Source organism: Halichoerus grypus, chromosome 12 (genome assembly GCF_964656455.1).
Source record: "Halichoerus grypus chromosome 12, mHalGry1.hap1.1, whole genome shotgun sequence".
Lineage (NCBI taxonomy): Eukaryota > Metazoa > Chordata > Mammalia > Carnivora > Phocidae > Halichoerus > Halichoerus grypus.
The window spans coordinates 19056272-19081358 of NC_135723.1; the positions used below are offsets into that span (position 1 = coordinate 19056272).

Consider the following 25087-nt stretch of genomic DNA (forward strand, 5'->3'; position numbering starts at 1 on the left):
CACAGACATTTCTCTGGATAGATTGTATTCTCATACTCTTCCATGCTTTTCTTTATTCTGTTCACTTTGCCTGTGATACCATTCATTTACTGATTCATTTGTTCATTAAGAACAAATTTATTGATTTGTTCACCAATTAAGATTGATTTTTTTTTAATTTGCTAGTTAATTTATTGATTGCTAGTTATGTTCTAGTCACTGTGCTCAGTGCCAGGGATATTGTGGTAAACAAAACTGATGTGGTACCTGCCCTCTTGGGACATAGAGACAATAAACAAATAGAAACAAATATTTACTTACACATTGTGATTAATTACTAAGAAGGAGATGACTGTGCTAGCAGAGAAAATACCAGATGGGACCGCCTGTTGAGAGTGATTAGGAGAGGCCTCCTGGCCACCTGCCCTGGGAAGCATTTCCTCACCAGCCCACACACCCACCCTCATTCAACTGATCACTCTTTTCTGTGCTCCAAACTCATTTGCTTCTACTTTTGACTTGACAGCTCTCTTTTGTAGTTAGTTGTTTCTGTAGCTAAGCCTCTAAGTACTTAGACTATTAGTTCTCTCAATGCAAGGAGGGTAGAGAGAAAAGCACATGGAATTTGGGAGTCAGTCGACCTATGAATTACAGTCTTCCATGTAAACAACTGGGATACTTGGAGAGTCATCCAAGCTCATGATTACAGTTCAGTTTCCTTGGAAGCAGAGCTGGAGTTAAAAATGCTGTGTACAGGTAGTTTATTTGAGAAGAAACTGCAAGGAGTAGAAGTGAGGGAAGGAAAAGTGAAATGGAGATGAAGAAAGAGCCAACACAAGGATGTGTTATTGAGTTGGCCAATGATGCAAGCAATGGGCCCTTAAACCTTGGGAGGAGCCCTTTAAAATGGGTCTCTGATGACTGAGGGAGCCCACATGAGCACAGACCCCCCCCGTTCATTCCTAAGTTTGACAATATTTAAGCCGCCAGTACATGCAACAGGCTGCTCATCTGAGACATCAGAGACACCCCAGGGCAGGAAGCAGGAGTGCACACCCAAAGACAGATGTTGTCCAGTTGTATCTGAGTGAAGCTGGGAAGTCCCTCAGAGCTGGCTGATGAGGCAGTGACTGGAGTGAGGGGTATGATGAGAGAGTTTTTAAAGTTGAGGCGTCTGATCATCGGGAAAACAGATGCAGTAACAATGCCCACCTCTTTGGCACATGAAAGTTAAATGAGATGCCCTATGTGGCAGTGTTCTGTATCTGGGCAAACACTTGGGCAAGTACTAGCCACCATTGCATCACAGCAATCTTCAGTTTATAACCTTAGGAGAACACTTGGCACACAATTAAAAAACAAATGTGAGTTACGTGAATAAGGAAGGGGAGTAAGAGAGCAAACACAGAGGTATCCCCAGGCTCTTTTCTCAAGGTTCTTACCCAAGTGAGATTAAAAAATATATATTTCACTCACTCACTCCAGGTTCCTTCCACATTCAGTTAGATGTGAATGAAGTGAATGGTGGCAAAAGAGGTACTTTTTAAATAGCTACCTTGAAAAATTTATTGAGGCCATGCCCTTAAGAGAAGAGAGCTGGGGAAGGGTTTATTTTTCTATGGAATGTGACCTCATTAATGCTTAATTTCCTTTGGTTTTTCCCAGTGTCTGACAAAATATTCAAACAGAATTTGAGTGAGAAATCATTCAGAATTAGAAGATAGGTTTCTCTCTGTCTTAAAAGCTTATAAACCACGAGGAAAGCAGGGCAAAGCAAATTACATTCAGTCATAAACCATAAAGCAGGAGTAGCATGTTGACAAAGTCAGTAGTCACACATGATAATGGATTAACTGGATTGAAGTCAGGCAGCGCCAACCAGGGAAGATTCCATTTCATTACAACCTACTTCATTTCAATTAGCACTTGCAGATCCTATGATAGGTAGAGCCGGTCAGTGTTAGGTACTGGGGCTGCAGGGATAGTGAGGGTGACAGACAAGAAAATTAGCAGTGAGAGAAAGTGTCATAAGTGCTATCAAGAGAGCTGCACAGAGGTGTTAATGGGGTGCAGAAAATGGGTACGAGTAAAGGGCACCTAAGTCATCTTGCAGGAGAAGAGAGAAGGGTCAAGACTGTTTTCCAAAAAGAAGAGATACTTCACCTACGCCTTGATGGAGGAATAGACATTAGTTAGATGGTGTAAAGGGGTGAAGTCATGTTAGGCAGAGAGAATCGCCTAGCAAAAGCCCTAGGGGTGGGAGGGAGCATGGTGCTTTGGAGAAATTGCAAGAGGGTCAGCATTCAGGAGTAAGGAGAACATGCAGGATGTGGTGAGCCATGAGGCTGGAGGAATTAGTGGGGGCAGGGTCATATGGAGCCTTCTGCGTCAGACTGATGTATTTGAACTTGCCTAAGGGGAAAAGGTAAGTCACAGAAGGATTTTAAGCAGTGGGATGATGCAATCCTATCAGTGCTATCTAGAAGGATACCTCTGACCATGGTGTGAGAGTGGAAGAAAAGTGGGATGGGATACGTGTGAGTAACAGGGAGCTCAGTTTGGAAATGACTGTAGTGGTAAATCTGGGGATAGAGGATAATGACCTGTGGCAGTATAATAGCGATAGAGAAGAGGTGATAGATTCTAAAGGGGAACCAATGTGCTGATAACCAATTGTTTGAATGTGGAAGACAAGGGAGAACATGGACCAGGTGGATGATTGTGCCATTTGGTAGAGAAAAGAAAGAAGTTTATGGAGAAGGTAGAGCAGAATTGGAAGAAGAGCAGAAATATGGTTGGAGGAGACATCTATTTGGAATGGTTTATTTTTTTCTATTTACCTTTGGGACATGAGTTCCTTTTATAAAATTTTTGCACATGAAAAGGGGTATGGTCCTCAAAGGTCAGGACCTCCACATATGGTTGTGTAGTCTATGCCCTGCAAAAGGGTGTCTGGCCAAGGAGAGTAAGTGTGGCTAAAATGTGATCTATGCACACTCCTTAGGTGTGTCTGGACAGGGGCACATCTGCCTGGAGGAAGGGGGCTCCTGTGTTGGATGTTTTCCATTTGCCTCTCTAGATCCAGTTCCCACACCTCACCCTCCTCTGTTCCCTGGGTGGCTGGCCTGAATGGACTGCATTCCTCGACCCTACCTTCTGGCTGGTTCTACCAATAGGAGAAACTGGTCAGATCAAAGGGAAGAGTTTTACTTTCTCTCAGCTCCCTCTCCACTGGGTGGCCATCGATGGTCTCTCTCCCTTTACCGAGGGTCACAGCTCCTGTAACTATAGATCCTCTCAGGTTTTGAGCACAGGGTTCTCTCCTCTTGCTCCTCAAGGATGGGATGGTAATGAATACCCACCATTGCTAGCCCCAGGGTGCTGTGCCATTTCTTGCGGGTTTCTCTAAATCCTGCCCACACCTTTGTAAATGATGTGTTCCTTACACTCTCCTCAATTATTCAGTTCTAAGTTGTCATTGGTTTCTTGCCAGAACCGAACTGATTCAGAATATTTTCCTGATTAACATAAAGCAACATCTTCCTTCGCTTATCCATGCACCTGTGGAGCAATGACAGTCATAAGAGCCCCTGTTTCTAATTCTTACAAAGGTGCTATATTAGCAGGGGGGTGCCTATAGGTTCTGAAACAAGGCAGCTTTAATCCATCGGGAAAGTAGGTCCAAACTAGCTTTTCAGTCTGATGCAAAGTTTGAGTTGGAAAGAAGACAGAAGATAGTAGTTGTCTGAGTCCATTCAGGCTGCTACAATAAAGTGCCTGAGAGTGGGTGGCTTATACACAACAGAAATTTGTTTCTCATGGTTCTGGAGGCTGGAAGCCCAAGATCAAGGTGTCAGCAGGTTGGGGTCTGGTAAGAATCCTCTTCCTGATTCATAGATAGAGCATTCTTCTGTGTACTCACATGGTAGAAGGGGCCTGGGATCTCTGTGGGGCCTATTTTATAAGGGCACTAATCCCATTTGTGAGGGCTCTGCCCTCAGACCTAAGCACCTCCCAAAGGTCCCACCTCCTAAAACCATAATCTTTAAGGGTTAGGGCTTCAACATATGAATTCAACATTAAGAGCCTAGCAGTGGGGAAGAAAAATATGCTTAGAGTCAGCAGACCCTGGGGAGAAGCACTGTGGGTTGTCAATGTCAGGTATCAAGATCCATCTACCAAGCCTACCTTGAGAATTGGGAGTTGGCTCTTAGGACTTATTTGGGTGGGGGTAGAACAGCAGATGTCAACCCCCACTCTACCAAGGAAAACTCTTCCCCTTCTCCAAGTCTCTCCCTTTTCTACCCAACCATCCCTTTCCCCTACCCTAGCCAAATAAAACTCCTCATAATTTTCTTTAATTTAATTCTGGAATCACATATAAGAGAGTATCTTCCTTAAACTTTAACAAGATATCGATCCTAACTCCCCCGTGCAATAGGGGTAGAGAAATTGTTATTTATATATATATTTTTTAATGTGCATATTTAGAACCGATTATTGGTTCATTCACCAGCAGCTATTAAACACCACCTAACCCTGGATCCCTGTATTTGTTCTCCAGTGGCCCTCTGACCTCTTCCTAAAGGAAGGGGGATGAGGCATGCAAGGGCTACAGCAGGATGGGTGAATGCAAAGCCAGAATAGTAAAAGGAAGATGGAAGAGAGGCAGAGTGGGGCCAGCATCCAACCCTTCCCTTAATGGCAGCCAGGCTGGGGCCAAGTTGTGAAGATGACCACGGGCAGGCGCATGTTCTCTGTGTTCATGTTCACTTATGATCTTATACCGACAGCTCTGCATATGTGGAGTGGGCCAGGCTGGAGGCCTACATGTTTCCAGATACTGACCCAGCTGTATATGGAAGCCTGAGATCTTCCAACCATGAAGCAAAATGTCAAAGGAGGTAAGTAGCTTGTTCCCAAGGCCTTTCTGTACTCAGTAACAAGATGACTCATCTCACCACAAAGACTGACAAAGAGGGCCTCATTGGGTCCTCCTCTTCTCTGACTTTTTCCAAGCCTTACATGGGTGGCACTATGCCAATTTGGGGTTGCTAAGCTATGGGGCAATGTTGAAGAGGCTCTGGCATCTCAAATTCATTGCTTGAATATCTGAATCCTTATTCCAGGAAGTTACAGAACCTCCAAGGAGCATATATGAAATTATGCTTTTTAAAAAATCATTGCCATTAGATGATCTGGGGAAATCCCAGAACAAGTATCAAGGCTCTCTTATCCGAGTGATAAATTGACAAGGGGTCAAAGCTTGCTCCTGTTTGCCTGCCTTCCCAGGGGCTCCTAATTTCCTGAGAATCAGGCATGAGCAAAGGGCCTTACTCAGCCTTAGAGAGCTTTAGCCCTCCAATTTGCTTGTGGTTTTTTTTTTTTTCTACACCTAGCTATTGATACTTATACCGAAGTGGTGGGATCTCCCCTCTTCTCTTCCTCTGCCTTCCCCACCCTGCCATGACTCAATGAGAGAGTTTAGAACTGGGATTAAGATCTGCTTTCCAATAAAGGCCCACTATTCAAAAATCGAAAAGAGAAAAAAAAAAAAGATCTGCTGTCCGAAATCTTTAACTTTTTAAAATTTTCTTTCTATTTTTCTTTTCCTTCTCTTACTTTCTCACTCTTTTGTTCATTAATTTTTCCAATTATTCATTTATTACAACGTATCTGGGGCCTGGGCTTAAGCTAACTAGCACCGCTTTCACCATTAGGATTTAGACTTAAGTCTGAGGATGCCTGGATGATTTGTGGGGTGGGCCTACCACGGGCATATGTTTCTGAAGGACAGCAGTCTCCTAGGAAGACTCACCCCACAGGAAGACAAAGGGGAGGACACCCACTTAAAGTTCATTGGCAACGGACCAGGACTAAGGTGTGCTTTGGGGTGGTCCTGGTGGGATTTTGGAAATAGCATAGTGACTGTCACGCAGATGTCTTCTGGCCTAGCACCCACGAACTTGTGCCTGAGTCCTAAGGTGAGGATGTTGGAATAAAAGGGCAAGTAACAACTAAAATAGCCGTTCACTCAAACATCCCGAGTTTATAGAAAGCAGCAGCTGCAGCCACAGCAGCCCAGAGCCAGGCAGATGTTAGCATGCTTCAGCCTGGGCAGGCACAGCTTTGGCCTGGGCAGTGGTGGACACCAGCATGGAGGTGACGCCTCAAAAGGCCACTTTTGGCGTCAGCAGCAATGGGGACAGCCCAGGAGGCACCAGCAAGCGAGGAAGAGAGTGTCAGGTGTCACATGTCGTGGCAGGGCCATCATGCCCAATATCTGTAAGAAAATCACCAAAGAATCCCAGACTCTGGCGATACGCTTGATGTAAGGATGTATAGTTGGAGTATCCACAGAGTACATTTGGTAAATCCAGAGAACACTGTTCTATATCTCTTGTAATTAAGGTCCTGCTCCAGAAGCTGAGTTTGGGGGACACAGCTTGTTACACATTTCTTAAAGCCAACTTAGTTCCAAACAAGACTTGTGGGAGCCTCACATGAAAGCTTCAGATATAAAAGGGCTAATTTTTCAAAAAGAAAGTAAAAGAACCGTAGTCAAGAAATAAAGACTGGAAGGAAGGGAAGAAAAGAAATGTTGCATTAGAAAACCTAGTCAAGCAAGTGTTCTTGCTTGACTTGAAACCCCTATCTCTTTTGGGTTTCATTCCTGAGAATGCAAACCCTATGCCCAATCAAGATCCAAAAAAGGAGAAATTCAGTTATTCAGCCAGAGATGTTCCCCCACCACCACCAAATGTATTACTTTGTCCAAAGTTTCTACTGTTCTGTGTGGTTAGAGAGCTACCTGGAATCATTGAACTTACTTTCAATAGGTTGTTGGGAAACTCTGATGATTCCACCCCTGCTCCAGTGCCAACAAACTGAGTGCCAAGCTGGAGGTTACACACATGGCTGAGGGAGCTGGAAATGCCCCGTGTTCGTGGCCAGTGCTGGTACCTCACAATGCTGCCACTAGATGGGAGGGCAGGTACAAAGATCTCCATTGTACAGGTGAAACCACAAGGCAGAGAGAGGCATGGCCACACTTGCATGCAGGCCCAGTATTTAGACATAGTCTCCATCTCTACATTCTGGCTGCATAGCCCCTGCTTGGCTGGAGGTGTGGAATGGTAACTCACCCTGATTTTTCTAGCATTCCAGAAGATTCCAACGTTCATCTAGGTTTGGGAACCTTACTCCTCTAAACTATCTGTCTCGGCCTGAAGACTTAATGGGTGAATCATGTCAGGTTAAATGGGATTGATAAATATAGGAATCTAATTGCTAAATGTGATTGGTGGACAAGAGGAAGAAGATACGGTCCTTGAATGAGGAGCATATAGCATGTTGGCAAATTGAAGCAGGTATCAAAGAAATGGAAATTCTTTTTACTTAATTCTTTTAGATGTTTTTATATTTCCAAAGTAAAATCATTCCTACAGATAGAACCAAAGGAGAGACTGGCACTAGTTGTATCCCACATGGCCCCATGACAACTGCAATCAGAATTTGCATGTCCAGAGTGGGCAGAATAGGGCCCACACCTGTCTAGGAGGGACAAACACACACACACACACACACAGACGCATACAGACACACAGACACACAGACACACAGATGCACAAGACACACAGACACACACACACACACACACACACACACACACACACTGTCTTGTCCTCTCAGTGTGGAAAGATCTGAGAAAATGGCAACTGACCTGTGGTCTGGTTTGGCCCCTTAGAAATCCAAAACTGCTGTAATTAGACATCTCTAAGAATTTCCAAGGACCCCAGAATATTATAGAGAGTTAGAGCTGGAAGCGTTCCCAAGGTGGCAGAGCAGAGACTGATGTGGAGAACAGGAAACAGGAGAGCATGGCTGGGACGCCTGGCTGGCCCAGTCAGTAGAGCATGCAACTCTTGATCTTGGGGTTGTGAGTTCGAGTCCCACATTGGGTGTAGAGATTACTTAAAAATAAAATCTTTTTTTTTTTTTTTAAAGAGCATTGCTGGTGACACAGTAGCAAAGTTTTGAGAGTAGAAATTAGCTTATGTGTTTGTGAGACACAAGAAGAGACCTGCTAGGGGAAAGAAAAGAAAAAACATTTACTAAGCACCCAACATGTGCCTAATTCTGTGCTTTCGTGTATACATTATCTCATGTCATTCTTAAATAACTGTATAGATAGTATGTTGGTTCTATTCTATAGGTAAGGAAACTGAGGGTTAGACAGGACAGGTTATTATTCCACCATGACCCAGATAGTATAAAAGAACCAAGACTTGAAATCCAGGTCTTAGGAACACAAAGTCCATGCCCATGCTGTTGCAACCTTGTGCATGTGTACCTCTGTGTGGTCTAGAAAATGTAGCATCTAGTAAGTTCCAGGCTCTGTCCTAAGTGCTTGACAAATATTAACTCATTTAATACTAACAATGACCCTGGGAAACAACTGCAAGTTCACAGATGAGGTAACTGAAAGAAAAAGAGGTAGCCTGCCAAGATCCCATATCTGGTGGCAGAGCTGCTTGCCTGGCTCAGAGCCCATACTTCTCATCATTACTCTGTGGTGCTGCTACACGAATGGAAATACATTTGCCGAGCACTCACTCTGTGCCAGGCACTGTTGGTCCTGTTGTGAGTGCTTTAAACTTACTGACTTATTCAGTTCATGTGGTCAGGCAGTCTAGATGGTGGCTAGATAATAAGTGTGCACTCTGGAATGAGTGCCTGTCGTTTATTAGTTAAGTGACCTTAGGTAAATCATTCAATTGTTCAGTGGCTCTTTCCTCGTCTGTAGAGTAAGAGTCATAATTGTTTCTACTTCATAGATTTGTGGTAAAGATTAATTGAGTTATTATGCATAAAATGTTTAGACAGTGTCTAGCAAGTAGAAAGTGCTGGAGATTTTCTTTAAAAGGCAAGCAGAGACAGACTCTTAAAAACAGAGGACAAACTGGTGGTTGCCAGAGGACAGGTGGGTGGGTGGATTGGGGAAATAGGTGATGGGGATTAAGAGTATACTTATTGTGTTGAGCACTGAGTAATGCACAGAACTGTCAAATCATTATCCTGTACACCTGGAACTAATATAACACTGTATGTTAATTATACTTGAATTTTAAAAAAAGGCAAGCAGAGGAGCTTGCACTTAATGCGTGAGGATGTGAGGGTGTCCTAGTGAAATTCTGCCGCTGGCTGCCACGGGTCAGTATCTACACAGTACTGCAGCCATGACTTCATGTACTGCAGGGTCCCTACCAGCACCAGGACTGGCTGCTTGTGGGTGTTCTCCTTTGGCAGATCAGGCCTGGCCAGAATACTGGCCAGCCACTGCTATTTTAAGGTGGAGTTATGGATTGGCTCCAACTCAAGAAATAAACTGAAATGGGGAAACTAGGAGTCACTAGGAGGCTGTAAGATGCTAGAGGAAATTTGTCCACCTAGGACCAAAGAGCTTATCCTTGATAAGTAGCTCTGACTCTGCCATCCTTGAAACAGAGCCTTGACTCTCTGGCAGTTAATCAACTTTTCAAGACTGTTTGACATGGCATAAAATAATAAATGACTGTGCAGTACCAAGATGACTGCTTCGCCTCAAGGCTGAGGACTACACCTGAGGAACCCTCCCTGGCAACCTAGAGACAGGAGGCCCAAGGAGAACAAGGCCAATAAGCATCAGGCTGATGTATCATGACTGTAACCAGGTTCAGCACTCCCTCCTCCATCGTCTCTCCAGCCCGGACCACCTCCTCCATTTTGGAAACCCTGAGACCGTGGGGATTCACCTGGTAGAGTCAGAACCTGTGGGTCAGAGCTATTCCACACAAGATGGGTCCTTGGCCCCAGGAGGAATGGCTGCTTAGCTCTGAATCTGTGCTGAGATGAGGAACCACATGGAGTTACCATGATTGTCTCCTCTTTGCCTTGTGCCTCCCACGCATGTGCTGAGCTTTTGCACACATGACCTCAACTGCTGATAGGTGTTATTCTCTTCACTTTACAGGGGAATGAACTGTAGCCCAGAGATGTTGAGTAAATTGCCCAAGATGGCACAGCAAAGAAACAGGTGTGGAAGGGTGGCCACAGAGATGAGGAGGCCAGAACATATAGGAATTTATCCATTTTATCTTTTTCATAGAGCAAAGGAGCACCATTGAAAGGTTTTAACCATGGACAGGGAAAAATCAGACTTGCATTTTGAAGAGGACACTCTGGCTGCTGAGTGGAGAATGGATTAAATGAAGGGAGACTAGTTTTGAGTCTAGTGCAGTAGTCCTGGTGAGAGGAGATGGTAGACTCAAGTGGTGGTAAGGGAATGAAGTGGATGGATTCCAGAGATATTTGAAAAACAAAGGCCTGCTTGCATTTTAGGGATCCCTGGCTAATAATCACATCTCCTTTTCATCAAGTTTTCCAGAAAATAAACCTTCAAAAGCCACACAGTCAAGACAAAGAAAGAAACCTTCAGTGCCGTGCTGACCAAGGAACAAATCTGGAAACTCCCCAGGAATTGTCAGAAAAGGCTTGGCACTTTATTTGTAAACTTTTCAGAAATGTAGTCTAGGCAGTGAACAACCAAAGAGTATGGCACAACTTGAAACACTTGGAAAGGAATTAGGCTGGAAATGTTGAGAGCCTCAACAGCTTCCAGATCCTTCCCTGTCCAGGCTCCTTAGAGCAGAGCATCACGGGCCTTGGCCACAGAAACCACATGTCTCACAAAGGACAATGCGGACTTCTCCTTCAACTCTGAAGGTCTGTGCTTTTAATCCCTTCTATCCTCAGTATTTTACCACCATCCATGTCAACGTAAATGGAATGGAACTGGCAGTAATAGATTTATGAAGAAAGAGCGAGAAGGCTAAATGGAGAGGCTTGGCTGAAGGTCCAGTGAATGAACCTGACAACCAACTGGTATCAGGCACTGAAGTGTGTAAACAAAAGACCTTCTTGGAAAAGCAAGGAAGGAGATGCATAACTGAGCCAAGCAAGCCTTAATTATGTAGATTTCCCACTGAGGAGCCAGAATAACCACAGATGGAGACGTGGGTGTGACCCTAGGCATTTTAGGGATAACGGCTGACAGAAAAGAGTGACTTCCCTAAATTTGCAGAGATAAGTCAGACTCCAGGATGGAGGCTGGGGCCCTGTGGTTGTTCTCTTTGGTTGAGCAAATGAGTGAATGAAGGTGCTGGAGGCTTGGTTCAGTCACATGCATTCTTGCCTCAAGAACATTGCTCTAACTGTTCACTTATCTGGAATTCTCCCACAGGTCTTCATGTGGCTGAATTTCTGAACTAGCCTACCAGGAACTCTCCACTGCATCACATTACTTCATTTTGCTTCAGGGAAAATTATTTGAAATTTTCTTCTTTAATTTGCTTGTTTACTTATATACTATTGGTCAGGGGTCCGTGAAAGCAGTCACTTTGTGTTTGTGCGAAACAATGTCCCAGGGCTAACAGCCAAGCAGGCACCCAGTTTTGTTGAATGAACACCATAAGTTGATAAATCAGGAAGCTTAAGTTTTGTATATATGTTGCAATAGTTGGAAGATGGAAAATTTAGGCTAATAGCTTATTCAGTGTTTATTGTGTGAACCAACTAATTGAACCAATTTTTATAAATTTTGTCAATTATCTTAGAATGTCTCAGGGACTAAAACAAAAGCTTATTTATACAAAAAACTATAAGGCACAATATAGGAAGTCATGTGCACATATAACTTTGCTAACAAAATAAGCTATATTAGAACATTTTCTCAGTAATATCATTGCAAAAAATAGCTCTAATATAAATGTTTAACCAAAAATGTAAAATAAAGGAACTAATTATTTGTTACATTTTTAGAAAGATAAATTTCTGCTTCTGCAGAAACAACCAACCACTTGAAGTTTATAGCAGCCTGAATAATTTAAATAGAGCATTTTTGAGTGCACAATCATTGCAAGATGTCAGAATTATAGTTGAGATTAAGACTCAGTCTCCTAGGAAAGAAAACCACAGCAGGAGAATTCTAATTAGTCACACCCAGGGAATAAAGCAAGTAACCACTGCACGGGAATGAGATTAGGCCCCAGGATATCCAGGTTCTTTTCCCTTCTCCATTCATGGGCTGGTGTTCACCCCTGAGTGATAAAGACATTCTGAGGTTTCAAGCTTCAGACTATCAGGGCCACTGTGAGCTCAGCCTCCTCTCATGTCCTCAGCAGAAGCCCAGGTTCATGCATACCTATTAGATGCTGTTCGGTCTAGAGGCTAGGGGAACTAGCAGATGCTTTGCGTTGGTCAGATTGTGATTCAGCCAAGAAAGACCCATAAGGAGGAGTCTGGCAAAATTGGATAGCTCAATAATCCTGCACTCCCCAACCACTGCAACAGCATACAGGCCTCTGAGCTATTGTGCATAAAGCACACCTGGTTAAGAGTGTCTGAATGGAATTTCACTGCTCATCTGTGTTTTCTAAATTTCTCATTAGCAATTTGCTCTTAGCTGGGAGCTACTCAGGATAAAGCTGAAAGTCAGACATAAGCCTGTGGTACTCTGTGTTTCATTGCTTCTCCCTCTTCCTGCTCCTCTGGACTGGAAGAAAGAAGGGAAAAGAGAGGGAGGTGAGTTTGCATCTTGCTGCCTGGAGCTGGGCAGAAAAAAATTATTGTAAATGTCAGAAGGTTTAGAAAAAGCAGTTGCTGAGGGAAAATTATAACTCTAAATACTTATATTAAGAAAAAAGAAAGGTCTGAAAGAAATGATATAAGCTTCCATCTTAAGGAGCAAATTAAGCCCAAAGTAGAATAAATTATAAAAATAAGAATGAAAATTGGGGCATGTGGGTGGCTCAGTTGGTTGTGTCTGATTCTTGATTTTGGCTCAGGTCATGAGCTCAGAGTCATGAGATTGAGCCCCAAGTCGGGCTCCCCACTCAGCTCGGAGTCTGCTTGAGATTCTCTCCCTCCCTCTGCCTCTACCCCCACTCACTCTCACATACGCTCTCTCTCTCTCAAATAAATGAAATCTTTTAAAACATAAGAATGAAAATCATAAGTTTGAACACTACATCTGAAGCTAATGTTGTACTATATGTTGGCTAATTGAATTTAAATTAAAAAAATAGAAGAAAAAAGATCATAGTTGAAAATAAAAAGAAAATCAATGAAATAGAGAACAGCCAAACAATAGAGAAAAAAAAATCAATGAAATTAAAAGCTAGTTTTTGGAAAAGATCAAATGACTATTATGCATTTAATCTTTTTTTTTTTTTTTTTTTTAGTTTTCTCTCTCTTCCTTCTTTTTTTTTAATTTTTTATTGTTATGTTAATCCCCATACTATGCATTTAATCTTCACAACAACAGCACACATTATGTATTATTCCCATTTTATAGATGAAAAAATGAGGCACATAAAAGCCAAGAAATTCACCCCAAATTGGTAAAGTACTAAGCTAAAATCTGACTCCCCTTCCCAGCTTCTTTTACATGTAGCTTTCTGATTTTCTCAACACCATTCATGGAATAGACTATCTTCCCCCCATTATATATTTTTGCCTCCTTTGTTGTAGATAAATTGACCACATGAGCATGGGTTTATTTCTGGGTTCTCTACTCTGTCATATATGGCCTTTATTATGTTGAGGCATTGTCCTTATAAACCCACTTTGTTGAATTTTTATTATGAACAGATGTTGAATTTTGTCAAATGCTTTTTCTGCATCTACTAATAATGACAGCCTTGCTGGATAGCATATTCTTGGTTATAGGTCTTTTCCTATCAGCACTTTGAATGTATCATGCAAATTTTCTGGCCATGTAAAGTTTCTGCTGAAAATCAATTCATAGCCTATGGGCTTTCCCTTCTATGTAACTGCTTTTTTTTCCCTACTGCTTTTAAGATTGTTTCTTTGTCTTTAGTATTTGCCATTTCAATTAGTATGTGTCTTGGTATGGACCTCCTTGGGTTCATCTTATTTGGGGCTTTCTGTGCTTCCTAGACCTAGATATCTGTTTCCTTTTGAAGATTTGGGAAATTTTCACCTGTTATTTCTTCAAATAAGTTTTCCAACCACATTGTCTCTCTCTTCTTCTTCTTGGATCCCTGTAATATGAATATTATTACACTTGATGATTTCAGAGAGATCTCTTAACCTATTCTAATTTCTTACTATTCTTTTTGCTTTTTGCTGGTCAATTTGGTTGCTTTCCATTACCCTGTCCTCCAGATCATTGATCGATTCTTCTTCATCCACTAATTTGCTGTTGATATATGCTACCCTTCTTACTAATATTCATGAAAATGCTTAAGAACAGATTACTCAGGTGTTTAGTAATTTTGGCTCTCTTTCCCCAAAATGAGAACTTGATTCTTCATGTCATGCCATTAAGTTGAAGTTCAAAGTCCCCCACTAATGTTCCTTAAATGGCTCCCTTATTTATCTTCATTGTAAAATCAATGCCTAAGTAAAATATCAAGGCCTCTTACTGAGTGAAATGGGCCTTATCCTATGGAATGACAGGATATCAATTTTACCTTATCAGTGATACTCTAAAAGATGTCCTAGAATGAGTGTCATTTTATAACTAACATGTATTGCTATTATTCAACATACACAGAGGACTTATTAAATGCCATCTATATGATATTGAGCATGTGGTTACTCTTGTAGAAGCTTAGTTGCTGTGACTATATCATATATAGTAGATCTTAAATAGGAGAGCACATCAAAATTTTGGAAACTACATTTGTTTTAGTCTTACTCTAGAAATTCTTATCTAGTAAATCTGGGGTAAGGTCTAAGTATCATGGTTAAAAAAAGCTCCTCAGGTGATTCTGATTTGTACCCATGGTAGCTGTGCACTATATATATAGTTGACAAATATTTTAAACATATGTATACAAACACACACAGCTATATGGTTATTGCATTCCTGAAAGCTACTTATCAAACTTGATAACTATAAAACATTAAAAAGTTCTTTAAGACTTCTATTGGAGGAAGCAAGATGGAGGAAGAATAGGGGACCTCATTTCATCTGGTCCCTTGAATTTAGCTAGATAACTATCAAATCATTATGAACACCCATGAATTCATCCTGAGATGTAAGAAAGGAATATCTGGAAATCTACAAGTAGAAAAGCGACCACTTTCTGCAAGGTAGGAGGTGCAGAATATGAAGGGATATATCTGAGGGGAATATATCTGAAGTGAATCTGAGGGGATACATTGGAAGATAATTAGCAGGAGGTAGTGAGGGAACCTCAGTAAGCCGGCTACTGGAAAGTGATATATCCCTGGAGGGCAAAATTGGAACCCTTAGAAATCTGTTCTAGTGAAAGACAGCCCTGCCTATAAGGAGCTCAGGTAGTGAAGTGGCAAAAATCTAGGTGGGACAGTGTGGTCTCAGGATCCCCGGAGGCACAGAAATAACTGGGGTTCCTGAACTGGTAGAGTTCCCAAGCATTGGAACAGGGAACCTGGTTATGGTCAGTGAGCCCGGGAGGAGGCTCTCAGCTCAGTTCACCATAAACTGCTAGTGGGAGCTCCATCAAGTGACCGCTCTCTGCGTGGGGATGGTGCAAAGAACAGGAACTCGGGGGCCCCTCTGCCTTCCATGTGGAGGGGCGGAGCAGGTGTGTGCACAATTAGGCGACTGCTCTCCACACCAGGGTCCTACAAAGTGCAGTAATGGGGGAACCTCTGCCTTCCCCTGGGAGGATCGTTGTAGCCCTGCACTGCAGGAGTCTGCAGAGTTTGGCACACACAAAAGTGAAGACCATTTATCTCTGAGTGTTTACTGAAGAGGGGGGACCATGATCTTTCAACTCTGGGGCTGGAGATCAGGGCATGGCCATTTTAATTTTGATCCTCTAAAGAGGCACAGAAAGCCTTCAGGGAACAAAACCCACACACAGGACCAGCTTACACTAAGCCTGGTCCCCTGGCAAGGGGCAGTGCAACTCCTCCCAGGCAAAGACACCTGAGAAGCAGTGGAACAGGCCCCTCCCCCAGAAGACCAACTGGAAGAACGGGTGAACAGGAATTTACCACACAAGACTGTAAAACTCCAGTGCTAGGGGAAAATAGTATATAAAATTTGAAGGTTTTTTTCATGACTCATTTACCTTTTAGTTTAAAATTTTCTATTTCCTTTTTCTCCTTTTCAAAAAGTTTCTTATTTTATCAATTCTTTGTTTTTAAGTCTTTTGTTAACTTCCATTTTTTACATTTACATTTTATAGATATAGTTTTCATTTTTGGCTTCCTTTCACTCTATTCAATTTTATATATATATATATATATATATATATATATATATATATATATATAAGTTTTGTTTTCATTACAATTTTGAGATTTAGTGTCTTCTAACACAGAGACCAAAATACACTCAGGACCAATTAGAGCACCCTGTTTTGTCCACCCTGTGAAATTATATTCTCTCCCCCCTCTTTTTCTCTTTTGCTTTTTCATTTGCTTTTTCTTTTCTTTTGGTTTCTGACCTCTTTGGATTTGTCTAGTATGTATTTCGCTTAGGTCGTGGTTGATATTTTTCATAGTGCTCTCATGGATCCATTCTCCTCTGGGCAAAATGACTAGAAGGAGGAATTTACAACAAAAGAAAGAACCAGAGTTAATACTTTACCACAGATCTAATTGATAATGGATATAAGTAAAATGTCAGAGATGGAATTCAGGATAACAATTATAAAGTTACTAGTTGGACTTGAAAAAAACATAAAAGACACTAGAGAATCTCTTAGTGTACAAATGAGATCTAATAAGGCTGAAATTAAAAATGCACTACTGAGATGCAGTCTGAATTGGATACTCTAACAGCTAGGGTAAAGGAGGCAGAAAAGAGAGTCAGTGACATAGAATCCGTGTTGATGGAAAGAAAGGAAGCTGAGGTAAAGAGAGAAAAACAACTGTAGGACGTGCGAAGAGGCTTTGAGAAATCAGTGAAGCTATAAGACATACCAACACCAGAATTATTGGGGTGCCTGAGAGAGCGAGGGCAAGAAGGTGTATTTGAGCAAATTATAGCTGAGAACTTCCCTAATTTGGGGAAGGAAACAGGCATTCATATCCAAGAGGTAGAGAAAACCCCTCCCAAATCAATAAAAATAGATCAACACCCCAACATATAATAGTGAAGCTTGCAAATTTCAAAGATAAAGAGAAAATCCTGAAAGCGGCTTGAGACAAGAGGTTCCTAACCTACAGAGGTAGGAGCATTAGACTTACATCAGACCCATCCACAGAGACCCAGCAGGCCAGAAAGGGCTGGCATGATATATTCAGAGTACTAAATGAGAAAAACATGCAGTCAAGAATACTTTATCCAACAAGGCTATCATTCAGAATGGAAGGAGAGATAAAGAGCTTCCAGGACAACAGAAACTGAAAGAATATGTGACCACCAAGCCAGCCCTGCAAGAAATATTAAGGGGGATCCTGTAAGCAAAGAGAGCCCAAGAGTAACATAGACCAGAAAGTAACAGAGACAGTCTACAGAAACAGGAAATTTACACATAATACAATGGCACTAAATTCGTATCTTTCAATAGTTCCTCTGAATGTAAATGGGCTAAATGCTCCAATCAAAAGACACAAGGTATCAGATTAGAGGGAAAAAAAGCAAGACCCATCCATATGCTGTCTACAAGAGACTCTCTTTAGATGTAAAGACACCTGCAGACTGAAAGTGAGGAGGTGAAGAACAATTTATCATGCTAATGGACCTCAAAAGAAGGCTGGGGTAGTAATCCTCATATCAGACAAATTATATTTTAAACCAAGACTGTAGGGCGCCTGGGTGGCTCAGTCGTTAAGCGTCTGCCTTCGGCTCAGGTCATGATCCCGCGGTCCTGGGATCGAGTCCCACATCGGGCTCCCTGTTCAGCGGGAAGCCTGCTTCTCCCTCTCCCACTCCCCCTGCTTGTGTTCCTGCTCTCGCTATCTCTCTCTCTGTCAAAATAAATAAATAAAATCTTTAAAAAAAAAAAAAAACCAAGACTGTAGTAAGAGATGAAGAGGAACACTATATCATACATAAAGGGTCTATCCAACAAGAAGATCTAACAATTATAAATATTTATGCCCCTAATTTGGAAGCAGCTAATTATATAAACCAGTTAATAACCAAATTAAAGAAACAGATAATAATATAATAATAGTGGGAGACTTCAACACCCATTCACAGCAATGGACAGATCATCTAAGCAGAAGATCAACAAGGAAACAAGGGCTTTGAATGACACCCTGGACCAGATGGACTTCACAGATACATACAGAGCATTCCATCCTAAAGCAGCAGAATACACATTCTTCTCAAGTGCACATGGAACTTTCTCCTGAATAGATGACATACTAGTTCATAAATCAGGTCTCAACAAATACCAAAAGATTGGGATTATTCCCTGCATATTTTCAGACCACAAGGCTTTGAAACTTGAACTCAATCACAAAAGGAAATTTGGAAAGAACTCAAACACTTAGAGGTTAAAGAGCATCCTACTAAAGAATGAATGGGTCAACCAGGAAATTAAAGAAGAATTTTTAAAATTCATGGAAACAAATGAAAATGAAAACACAATTGTTCAAAAACTTTGGGATACAGCAAAGATGATCCTAAGAAGGAAGTACATTGCAATACAAGCTTCTCTCAAAAAATTAGGGAAATCTCAAATATAGATGCTAACCTTACACCTAAAGGAGCTGGAGAAAGCTCCAGCTTCCATTTTCTGTAATGAAGCCTAAACCCAGCAGGAGAAAAGAAATAATAATGATTAGAGCAGAAATCAATGAAATAGAAACCAGAAGAATAGTAGAACAGATCAACGAAACTAGAAGCCAGTTCTTTGAAAGAATTAATAAGATCAATAAACCCCCTAGCCAGACTTATCCAAAAGAAAAGAGAAAGGACCCAAATTAATAAAATCATGAATGAAAGAGGAGGAATCACAACCAACACCAAGGAAATACAAACAATTTTAAGAACATATTAGAGCAACTATATGCCAACAAATTAGGCAATTTGGAAGAAATAGATGCATTCCTGGAAACTTATAAACTACCAGAACTGAAATAGAAGATCCGAACAGACCCATAACCAGCAAAGAAAATGAAGCAGTAATCAAAAACCTCCCAAAAAACAAGAGTCCAGGGCCAGATATCTTCCCAGGAGATTTCTACCAAACATTTAAAGAAGAAATAATACCTATTCCTCTGAAGCTGTTTCAAAAAATAGAAATGGAAGGAAAACTTCTAAACTCTTTCTATGAGGCCAGCATTACCCTGACCCTCAAACCAGACAAAGACCCCATCAAAATGGAGACTTACAGACCAATATCCCTGATGAACATAGATGCCAAAATACTCACCAAGATACCAGCCAATCGGATCCAACAGTACATTAAAAAGATTAATTACCATGACAAAGTGGGATTTATTCCTGGGATGCAAGGGTGGTTCAACATTTGCAAATCAATCAATGTGATACATCACACAGATAAAAGAAAGGACAAGAATCATATGATCCTCTCAACAGATGCAGAAAAAGCATTTGACAAAATACAGTATCCTTTCTTGATCAAAACTCTCCACAGTGTAGGGATAAAGGGAACATACCTCAATATCATAAAAGCCAGGGGCGCTTGAGTGGCTCAGTCAGTTAAACATCTGCCTTCGGCTCAGGTCATGATCCCAGGGTCCTTGGGCTCCCTGCTAAGCAGTGAGCCTGCTTCTCCCTCTCCCCCTGCTGTTCCCCCTGCTTGTGTGCTCTCTCTATCTCTGTCAAATAAATAAAAAAAATCTTTCTAAAAAATCATAAAAGCCATCTACAAAAAGCCCACAGTGAATATCATTCTCAATGGGGAAAAACTGAGAACTTTTCTCCTAAGGTCAGGGACATGACAGGGATACCCACTCTCACCACTGTTGTTCAACGTGGTACTAGAAGTCCTAGCCTCAGCAATCAGACAACAAAAAGAAATAAAAGGCATTCAAATTGATGAAGAAAAAGTCAAACTCTCACTCTTCTCAGATGACATGATACTCTATGTGGAAAACCGAAAAGATTCCACCTCCAAAGTGCCAGAACTCATATAGGAATTCAGCAATATGGCAGGATACAAAAACAATGCACAGAAATCAGTTGCATTTCTAAACACCAACTATGAGACAGAAGAAAGAGAAATTAAGGCATCGATCCCATTTACAATTGCACCAAACACCATAAGAGATACTTAGGAATTGGGGCGCCTGGGTGGCTCAGTCGTTAAGCGTCTGCCTTCAGCTCAGGTCATGATCCCAGGGTCCTGGGATCGAGTCCCACATCGGGCTCCCTGCTCGGCAGGAGGCCTGCTTCTCCCTCTCCCACTCCCCCTGCTTGTGTTCCTGCTCTCGCTATCTCTCTCTCTGTCAAATAAATAAATAAAATCTTTAAAAAAAAAAAAAAAGAGATACCTAGGAATAAACCTAACCAAAGAGGTAAAGGATCTGTACTCAGAAACTACAGAAAGCTTATGAAAGAAATTGAGGAAAACACAAAGAGATGGAAATACACTCCATGCTCATGGATTGGAAGAAAAACATTGTTAAAATGTCTATGCTACCCAGAGCAATCTACACATTCAATGCAATCCCTATCAAAATGCCATTGACATTTTTTCACAGAGCTGAACAAATAATCCTAAAATTTGTATGGAACCAGAAAAGACCCCGAATAGACAGAGGAATGTTGAAAAAGAAAGCTAATGCTGGTGGCATCACAATGCCTGACTTCAAAATATATTACAAAGCTGTGATCATCAAGACATCATGGTACTGGCACAAAAAAAGACACCTAGATCAGTGGAACAGAATAGAGAGCCCAGAAGTAGACCCTCAACTCTATGGTCAACTAATCTTTGATGAAGCAAGAAAGAATATCCAATGGAAAAAAACAGTCTTTTCAATAAATGGTGCTGGGAAAATTGGACAGACACATGCAGAAGAATTAAAATGGACCATTTTCTTACACCATACACAAAGATAAACTCAAAATGGATGAAAGACCTAATTATGAGACAGGAATTCATCCAAATCTTTTTTTTTTTTTAAAGATTTTATTTATTTGACAGAGAGCGAGAGTGGGAACACAAGCAGGGGGAGTGGGAGAGGGAGAAGCAGGCTTCCCGCAGAGCAGGGAGCCCAATGTGGGGCTTGATCCCAGGACCCTGGGATCATGACCTGAGCTGAAGGCAGACGCTTAATGACTGAGCCACCCAGGCACCCCAATCCATCAAAATCTTAAAGGAGAATACAGGCAGCAACCTCTGTGACCTCAGCCACAGCAACTTCTTGCTAGACACATCTCCAAAGGCAAAGGAAACAAAAGCAAAAATGAACTGTTGGGACTTCATCAAGATAAAAAGTTTCCTCACAGCAAAGGAAACAGTCAACAAACTAAAAGGCAACCTATGAAATGAGGAAAGATATTTGCAAATGATATATCAGATAAAGGGCTAGGATTCAAGATCTATAAAGAACTTATCAAACTCAACACCCCAAAAAAACAAATAATCCAGTCAAGAAATGGGCAGAAGTCATGAACAGCCACTTCTCCAAAGAAGACATACAAATGGCCAACAGACACATGAAAAAATGCTCCATATCACTTGTCATCAGGGAAATGCAAATCAAAACCACAATGAGATACCACCTTACACCAGTTAGAATGCCTAAAATTAACAAGACAGGAAACAACAAATATTGGCAAGGATGTGGAGAAAGGGAACCCTCCTACACTGTTGGTGGGAATGCAAGCTGGTACAGCCACTCTGGAAAACAGTATGGAGGTTCCTCAAGAAGTTAAAAATAGAGCTACCCTACAACCCAGCAATTGCACTACTAGGTATTTACCCCAAGGATACAAGTGTAGTGATCCAAAGTTCATAGCAACAATGTCCATAATGGCCATACTGTGGAAAGAGCTGAGATGTCCTTCAACAGATGAATGGATAAAGAAGATGTGGTATATATATACAATGGAATATTACTCAGCCATCAGAAAGGATGAATACCCACCATTTACATCGACATGGATGGAATTGGAGGGGACTATGCTAAGTGAAATAAGTCAATCAGAGAAAGACAATTATCATATGGTTTTACTTATATGTGGAATACAAGAAACAGTGCAGAGGACCATAAGGGAAAGTAGGGAAAACTGGATGGAAGAAATCAGAGGAAGACAAGCCATGAGAGACTCTTAACTATGGGAAACAAACTGAGGGTTGCTGAAGGCGAGGTGGGTGAGGGAATGGGGTAACTGGGTGATGGGTACTGAGAAGGGCATGTGATGTGATGAGCACTGGGTGATATACGTAACTGATGAATTATTGAACACTACATATGAAACTAATGATGTACTACATGTTGGTTAATTGAATTTAAATAAAAAAACAAAAACAAAAATCAAATTAAATAAAAAATAAAAAGTTCCTTAAAACATGAATTCAATAGAATGAAAATGAAAAATGAAATTTATGACTATCATGCAACAGGGCAATGGTGACACATTTCATCAAGATGGTGTAGATCAGCATCTCAGAAAGTGGATGACACATTCAAAATAGAATAATTTGAGAAGGGTTTACTTATATCTAATTCAAAAATGTGGGCAAAATAGAGGAGACCAGAAGAATATTTCAGGAACACAGGACTAGCCCTAGCACAGTTCTTACATCTCTAGACCTGATGGGATAGAGAAGGGAAGGGAACTTGGAGGGAGAGAGAGACCTACAAGTGGATCTGTTGTGGGACACAGACAGTCTGAGGCAAATCCACAGGGAAGGAGCCAAGAGAATTAGCACCCCAACCTAGCTCTTCTCCCTCCTTCTGGGGCTTCCACTGGCAGAACTAACCTGGACAGCAAGGACAATGGGGCCTGTTACTGTGATCCACATCAGCTGAGGAGCAGAGAGCTGGCTGGAGAAGAGTAAGAAGTGAACACAGCAGGACAAACTCAAGTATCTAGCAAATAGAAACAAATACAACCTACTACATGGTATTTAAGTTACCTGTCTCTGTCTCATCCCACAATCAGTTTATGTCCCCACCCTATCTCCCAGGAAGGGTTCTAAAATACACTAAGGACCAACAGTGAAAAGTATTATGGATGGGAATAAATCACCACAGAAATCTATAAGTAGAATCTAATAATATTTGCTGTTGGACAGGTTGTGGTATGTGAAAAAAGTAGGAGAATCCGGGATAGGAAGAGTTATGAAAAAATGTCTCATGCATATGTAGAGAATTCCAGAAACCAGGATTTTACTACAAGCTATTTCTTCAAACCATTAACAGCTGATAGATAAGAAACAGTAATAGACCCTTAGATGAACTTCAAGCCCAGTCCCTAAGTATGAGATGAGAAGAATACGCTTTCTTATTACTTACTTAATTGAATGAAGGACTTCAAAATCTGTACTGCAGGAAGCATATGAGTCTGGGCTCTTCTGGCTATTTACTATTTTACTTGAGAACAGTTCTCTCAATCTCCAGCTTAATTCCTGTCTCTCTTTTAGGCTGATTTCTTTTTGTTTTACAAAACAAATAAATGATCCACTCTTTAGTTTATCTTTTATATTAAGAAGGATGTTCATTTGCTGGCTTTGTCCAGTGTAGGACCAATCTTGACAACTAGGGTTATTAATCTAACCAAAAAAAATCAATCGTTTAAAAGATACTAAGTTTGTGACTGCAACCAAAAAGAGGGGAGCCAAGTTACACAAAGAATAGTAAACATTTCAAAATGTTCAGCATCACAAGAAAACAAAGAAATGCATATAGAATGGTGAAGTGTTTTTCTACCAAATTGGCAAACATTTTTTTAAATTATAATACTGTGTTAAGGAAGAGAGGTCTGTACATCTCCTCTTGGTGGGATGGAAATTGATAGAATCTTTCTAGAAATAATTTCACAGTATTTAAGAGCCTTATCTTAGTTAAGGTAGATTAATTAATTCTTGTAACAAAAATATCCCCCAGAAGAAAATTACTTAAAGAGTAGAAGTTTATTTCTTGGACATGTAATAAATACTAGATAGGAGAACAGGTGCTGCCAGCTCTGCCATCTTTAATATGTGACTGCCAAGTTCATGTGAGGCACATCTCCATTCTGAGAAGCTGGAAAGGTGGAAATATGCAAGCTTTCTAGGACCAGGCAAGGAAATGACACACATCACTTGTGCTCAAATCCCATTAGCCACAATTCAGTAATGACCATATCTTATTGCAAGGGAGACTAGGAAATATAGTCTGTGTGCCCAGAGAGAAGAGAAGAATGTCAATTTTGATGAGTAGTTGGTTAGCTGTTTCACCTAGAAGCCTTAAAAAAATATGTATATGCATTTTAACTCAGTAATCTAAAAATCTGTTTTAAGGAAATGTTCAGAAGTTTAGTCTGTGACAGAACTACTGGTTAGCCCCCCAAATCTATTTCCCTCCTTTTCCTTAGTAATAGAAACTGTACATTTTTGCTAGCAGGTGGCCATCCAGAAAAAAGACGATCTTTTTCAGCCCCTCTTATGCCTAGGCAAAGTATATGGCCAAGTTCTGACTAGTGAAAATCCTGCAATAATTCTTAAATTCAAATCCTAAAAGATTGCCTGTTTTACACACTTTCCTTTTTGAGGAGGTGGATAGTCTTTCTCTATCCTTCTGTCCAGAACATGTATGTGAAACCTAGACTTCTTGCTGTCATTTTGGACCCTGAGGGCAGAGTCCACAGCCTAGATAGTGGAGTGACAAGCTGTATGGGGTCAAGGATCGCTAGAAGTTGAAGGGCAGAACCCCCATGGTAATCTTGGAATACCCATTTCCAGACTTGGAGATGAGAGAAAAATAAGCTTCCTTCATGTTCAAGCCAGTATTTGGGTCTCTGTTATCCACGGCCAGATCTAATCCTAACTGGTATAGGCCAGAGATTTTTTCTTTGAAGACTTTAACCTTTTTTCTGCTTTCCTATACAGTTGACCCTTGAATAACACAGGTTTGAACTGCACAAGTCCCTTTATGTGCAGACTTTTTACAACAGTACTATAAATGTATATTCTCT

The 25087-nt window shown here is 41.1% G+C and overlaps 1 long non-coding RNA gene across 3 annotated transcripts in view; it reads left to right on the top strand.

Annotated features, from left to right (window-relative positions):
* LOC118546359 (uncharacterized) overlaps nt 1–25087 on the top strand; it is a 566662-nt gene that overhangs the window by 457046 nt on the left and 84529 nt on the right. For 2 of the 3 annotated variants that reach the window (XR_013443080.1, XR_013443082.1), the window contains one exon: nt 4773–4883. This is a non-coding gene — a long non-coding RNA (uncharacterized LOC118546359). Of the gene's footprint in view, nt 1–4772; nt 4884–12467; nt 12699–25087 lie in introns of those variants that run through there. The other variant, XR_013443081.1, reaches the window with a different exon arrangement.